Source organism: Meleagris gallopavo, chromosome 1 (assembly GCF_000146605.3).
Source record: "Meleagris gallopavo isolate NT-WF06-2002-E0010 breed Aviagen turkey brand Nicholas breeding stock chromosome 1, Turkey_5.1, whole genome shotgun sequence".
Taxonomy (NCBI): Eukaryota; Metazoa; Chordata; class Aves; order Galliformes; family Phasianidae; genus Meleagris; species Meleagris gallopavo.
The window spans coordinates 29,113,897-29,120,382 of record NC_015011.2 but is presented as its reverse complement, the minus strand read 5'-3'; positions in this window follow the sequence as shown (position 1 = coordinate 29,120,382).

Sequence of the window (6,486 nt, the reverse complement as noted above, 5' to 3'; positions counted from 1 at the left end):
TCACGCTTTCAGACAGTACTGGTGAAACAGATAAACTTTCCCAATGAAGCTGTCTGAGAGCGGAGAGAGAGATTTGTTCAAAAGCTAAAAAGCAACTGTTGCCCGCATTCTCCACCCAAGAATGTCAACGGTTTACGGGCTGGTTCGGCCCGGTTCCGTGACTAGAAGGGCAGAGGGATCCGCGGATCCGCGCCCCCGGAAAAAGAAAATAGGGGACCCCGAAATAATTGAAAACAGTGGCAACTATCTGAGGTGAAACAAATTTCCTAAATATGGTATCAGCAGAATTTTATAAGGAGGGAGAGTGTGAAATTGATGGTGGATCGGCCTTACCACAACGCTGAGATGACAAGCGCAGGCAGACAAGCGCAGGCAGACAAGCGCAGGCAGACAAGCGCAGGCAGACAAGCGCAGGCAGACAAAGAGCATCAGGTGACCTTGCCAGGAGTTCTATCTCCTCGCTGACCGCAAAGCCCCCTGGGGAAATGTAGCTCTTCTTCTCCTCTGGACAGGCACCCGGAACTTGAGCATCAGCAGTCAAACCCCCAGTGCATTACATGATGTTATGATGTGGAATACTGATAATGAAAAATCATGAAACCATGACAATCCCCTATGTCCTTCAATGTCCCCTAAAGTCACTCAATGGCACCCAATGTCCAACGTCCCCCTAAGTTACTCAGTGTGCCCCTTTTCCCCCAATCTACCTTAATGTTACCCAATGTCCCCCACTGTTTCCCAATATCCCCCAATGTTCCACAATGTCACTCAATGTAGCCCAATGTCCCCCATTTCTCTCCAATTTCCCTCAACATCACTCACTGTCCCTAATGTCCCCCAGTGTCTCCCAGGGCCCCCCAATATCCCCCAGTGATCCCCAAAGTCAATGTACCCCTGTATAGGAATGCTGAGTCATGGCCTGAACCTCTGATTGATCACCTGAGGTGAGCAATGAGTCAGCCACAGGAGCACAGGTGAAGGCAATTCTCCTGCACTGCTGGAAGGGGTGGAGCCTGGCTGCACCTCTCCTAGACCCATTTAAGAGCTGACCACCAGTGGGGAAGGATCTCTTCCTGAGATTCAGTCTGCTGGAGTGTAGTAAGTGAGCCCTGGATATGGATAAGTGTCCTATCTATTCTCTTTGTGTTATTATAATCTGCTTTGCCTAACTCTCTTGTTATAATTACAAAATAAACATCTTAGTATTCATTGATTATACAACCCCAGTGTTCCCCAATGTAACTCAATGTTCCCCAGTTGTATAATCAATGATAATCAATGAATTGCCATCACAGAACAGGGAGGGTGTAAAGACCCACTGTGTTAAGCAACATGCTGTAGGACGCTGCCTGATGCAACATGCTCCCCTAAATGAAAAGCTGGAGAAGAAATCATGTGTCCTTTTCAGAGGCACAGAGGCTGATAGGGATGGTTCTCACAGCGATTTCTGCTCTGCAGCCCAACTTGTAGTTGGGAGCCTGGCAGCCCTTCACAGCAATAAGAGCACTGTGACCTGCTGTGATCTGACATGGGCACTCATCCCATAGCAAGCAGCCTTTGAAATCTGGGCTGGTCTAACGCGCTTTTGGAAGAAGCTTCCAAGGATTAATTCAAGGAAAATAATGAAATAATATAAACGAATTTACCAGGAAATAATGAAACAAAAATAAGCAATTGTTTTAACTAGAAATATGTTCTGTATTGTCAGTTGATGTTTTCTTGTAATTGTTATTTAAGCTATAAGTAGAAAACAAAGAAAGATCGCTGCAGTGGGACAAAAATAGCTGAGCTGTCCTCAGAGAAGTGAGTATGGTTTTGTTTACTATAGAAATGAGGGGTTCTAAAACATGCATCTGGGAACAAGCAGGACATCAAGAAAGCAAACAATGAATTGTGCATACAGTTAAGCACATCATGTTAGTAGAAGATAGGCGTGCAAAGCTCCAGCTACACTTTTTCTGCTGCCTTAGAATAACTGCTAGGCCTCAGCTGGTCACAGTATAGAATGGGACAAACTTGTATTGCCCACCTGCCCTGTTATGCCCCAAATGTAAACCTCAATGGAAAATGGAGCATTTGGAAGGAATGTTACCATGGCTGGCAGTTGTATGTCAGGTGCTGCAGGAAGGGGTGGAGCCTGGCTCCACCTCTCCTAGACCCATTTAAGAGCTGACTGCTGTGGGGAAGGATCTGTTCTAGAGATCTGCTCCACTGGAGTCTATTTCGTGAGCCCAGGATAGGGTGAGTGTCTTTCTTTTCCTACTCCAATATAACAATTACATCAGCCAAGCTCCTAGGTATACTATACCATCTGTATATCCGTTGATTATACAATTGGCGAGCCAGGCAGGCCAAATCTACTTTACATCATGTCTTTCTTGTGGAATTTCTATAAATGGGTCAAGGGGCAGAACACCATTCCCCTAGATAAAATGATCCCCGGGCAGATCCCAGGGTTTCTGGGATCTCCTGATTATCAACTAGTGATTATAATTGAGAAATGGGGTCCCCTGCGTACTTTGGGAAATATTTCCCCAGTACACATGACAGAATACTTTCAGGGACTAGACAGATATCCTAACTACAAAAGAAAGGCAATTAGCTGCATCCACAGTGGCATGGCCACTGTTAAATGTCTCCGCTTGACTTAAGGCAATGGATACATTGAGTAGGGAGATAAAAACCTATCGTTATATCCTAGATTTAGCAAATGCGTTCTTCAGTATCCCAATTGCTGAGGAATCACAAGATCAATTTGCATTTAAATGGGGAGGCAGGCAGTGGACCTTTCAGGTCCTGCCACAGGGGTACGTGCATTCACCAATGTATTGTCACAATCTAGTGGCGCGTGACCTGGCTGATTGGAAAAAACCTGATAATGTTAACCTGTATCACTATATTGATGGTCTCCTGCTGACATCCGACTCACTGGAGGCAGTAGGACAGGCGGCGGATTCATTAACCAACTACTTACGACAGAGAGGATGGGCTATAAATCCCCAAAAGGTGCAAGGTCCGGGCCTGTCTGTAAAATTCCTGGGGGTGGTTTGGTCAGAAAAGACCAAAGTACTACCCAGTGCTGTCATAGATAAGGTTCAGGCATTCCCAGTCCCTACAACATCGAAGCAGCTGCAAGAGTTCCTAGGTGTATTGGGTTATTGGCGTTCTTTTATACCTCACCTAGCACAGCTGCTAAGGCCACTGTATAGACTCACAAAAAAGGGGCAGCTTTGGGATTGGGAGAAAACAGAGCAGGACGCTTTCCAGCAAGCAAAACTGGCAGTTAAACAAGCCCAGGCATTGGATATATTTGACCCTACCCTCCCAGCAGAGTTGGATGTTCACGTCACTCAAGATGGCTTTGGCTGGGGCTGTGGCAACGCCAGAGTTTTGTTCAGACCTCCATTGGTTCCTGGTCTCAGGTTTGGCATGGAGCAGAAGAAAGATACAGTATGACTGAAAAACAGTTATTGGCTGCCTATTTGGCATTGCAGGCAGTAGAGCCAGTAACTCAAACGGCTGAAGTTATAGTCAAGACCACCCTGCTGATTCAGGGGTGGGGTAAAAGACCCACCTTCCTAAGACAGGGGTGGCCCAAGCACAAACAGTAGCACAATGGGTCACCTATCTCAGACAAAGGAGCAGTCTGTCTTCATGCCCTTTGAAAGAAGAACCTCAGAAGATCCTAGGCCCAGTAATGTATCACAGTGATGCACCAAAAGGAATACTGGTCGCTCCACCACAGAAGAATCCCATTCAGGAGGGAAAACACCCTATCCCTGAAGATGCCTGGTACACAGATGGATCCAGCAAGGGCAACCTGAGCAAGTGGAAAGCGATAGCATACCATCCTTCTACTGAAACAATCTGGTTTGACGAGGGGGATGGTCAGAGCAGCCAATGGACAGAACTGCAAGCCGTGTGGATGGTTATAACTAAGAAACTCGGTGACGGTATCCTGAATGTCTGTATGGATAGTTGGGCTGTATACTGAGGGCTCACTTTGTGAATTGCACAGTGGGCCACTCAAGAACGGACTATACATGCCTGGCTGATCTGGGGCAAGGACATGTAGTTAGACCTATGGAATAAAGTCAAACACAGGATTGCACGTTTCTGGTCATCAGTCCCTACAGTCACCAGGAAACGACGAAGCCAACACACTGGCCCGAGTTCGATATATTGAGAATTCATCATCTGAGAAAATCGCCCGTTGGTTACATTAGAAGCTACGGCATGTGGGACAAAAGACAATGTGGGCAGCTGCTAAAGCATGGGGACTGCCCATACAACTACCTGACATCATCCAGGCATGCCGGGATTGCGATGCTTGCTCCAAGATGAGACCGAGACCATTGCCCAAAACAACAGCCCAACTTGCTAGAGGACACAATCCTCTCCAGCAATGGCAGGTCGATTACATTGGGCCCCTTCCTTGGTCTGAGGGAGGGGGCGAGATATGCTCTGACCTGCATCGACACTGCAAGTGGGCTACTGCAGGTCTATCCAGTGCCGAAAGCAAACCAGGCACATACCATCAAGGCACTCACCAAACTGATGTCTGCCTATGGGACACCTCAAGTCATCTAGAGCGACCAAGGAACTCATTTTACTGGTGCAATGATACAACGCTGGGCAGAAGATAATAACATTGAATGGCAATTCTACCTGCCATATAATCTAACATGGGCAGGCCTCATCGAATGTTATAATGGTATTCTTAAGGCTGCCCTGAAGACAGACTCCCAGTCCCTGCAGAGGTGGACAAAAAGACTGTATGAAACCTTGCGGGACCTGAATGAAAGACCCCAAGATGGTAGACCCAGTGCCCTGAGAATGTTGCAGACAACATGGGCCACCCTACTTAGGATCCAAATTACTGGCACTGATCATCAGTTAAGACCCCAGATTGGTAATGAAAATAATCTTCTGCTCCCTGCCCCTGAGAATTTAGATCCTGGCACCCATAGAATAAAATGGCTTGCAAAACAAGTCTTTGCGAGAACAAGACCAAATACCAAGGACAGCTCTCTCTACAAAACATTTGCAGCCACAGCCACAAATATCAACTCCCTCAAAACTGCCAAAATACCTTATTCAATTCCGGGATCATTCTTCAGTCAGGGGTCTTTAGGTCCCCAACATAACACCCCAACAACATCACTGCCCAGTGTTCACTCCTTGATGTTACCCCCCCAGAGAAGCCCCAACATCACCCGTCTCACTACAATGACACTCCAGAATCACTCTCCGGTGTCACCCTGATGTCACCTCCCAGTGATACCACAACATCACCCCAGTGTCACCCCCCTGTTGAACTCCCCCAGCAATACCCCAACCGCATCCCCCCACATTACTCCCTAATATCACCCTACTGTCACAGCAATGCCACCCTAGTGTCATTCCTTGCATCACCCCAATAATGTTCCCCCAGCATCACCCCCCTGATGTCACCCCCAGTCATACTCATTACCTATCAGTGTCACTCCTCAAAATAAACCCAGTCACCCCAACAATTTCACCCCAATAATGTCTCCCCCAATGTCGCTCTTAACACCACCCCAGAATCATCCCCACATCACCCTGTGTTCCTCCAAAAGATTTCTCCTTGATGTTTAACCCCAGTAATATGCTAATGTCAACCCACAATTTCATTCCCCAACAACATCAAACCAGCATCACTTCCTCCAGTGATTCCCCAGCATCATCCCCAGCATCATCCCCAGCATCATCCCCAGCATCATCCCCAGCATCATCCCCAGCATCATCCCCAGCATCATCCCAATGCCACTCCCCAACTTTACTCCTTGATATCAATTCCAGTCATACCCCACCAGCACTCCCCAGTGTCACTCCCTATTGAAACCCCCCTAGGGTACGGATAGTCTAATATCCTTCCCAGTAATGTCACCTTGTACAATTAATGAATATACCGATGTTATGGTATAGCAGTATACAATTAACAAATATACAGACATCAAGGTATAACAGAGCTTGGCTATGAAGTTATTACACCAAGGCAGGAAACAGAAATGATAGGTATACTCACCCATAACCAGGGCTCATGAGGAAAACTCTGGTAGAGTGGATCTTCCAGAGGAGATCCTTCCCCACTGGCAGTCAGCTCTTAAATGGGTCTAGGAGGGGTGGAGCCAGGCTCCACCCCTTCCAGCAGCACAGGTGAATTGCCTTCACCTGTGCTCCCATGGCTGACTCACTGCTCGCCTCAGGTGATCAATCAGAGGTTCAAGCCATGACTCAGCAGTTCCCATACAGTCACCAATTGGCATCAAGGACAGACTGGGATTAAAATATATGGGCTCTCGCAGGTCATCTTGCTATAAACCTCCCTTGGCAGACATTCATGTTATTCATTTTCTTTGCTCTATGGCTATACCGGCACTTTAAGGACTGGCCTAAAGCTGTGATGGAGCACCTGGGGAGGGGTGCAGCCCTGTGAGCACAGCTGGGGGCAGTTTGGCCGTG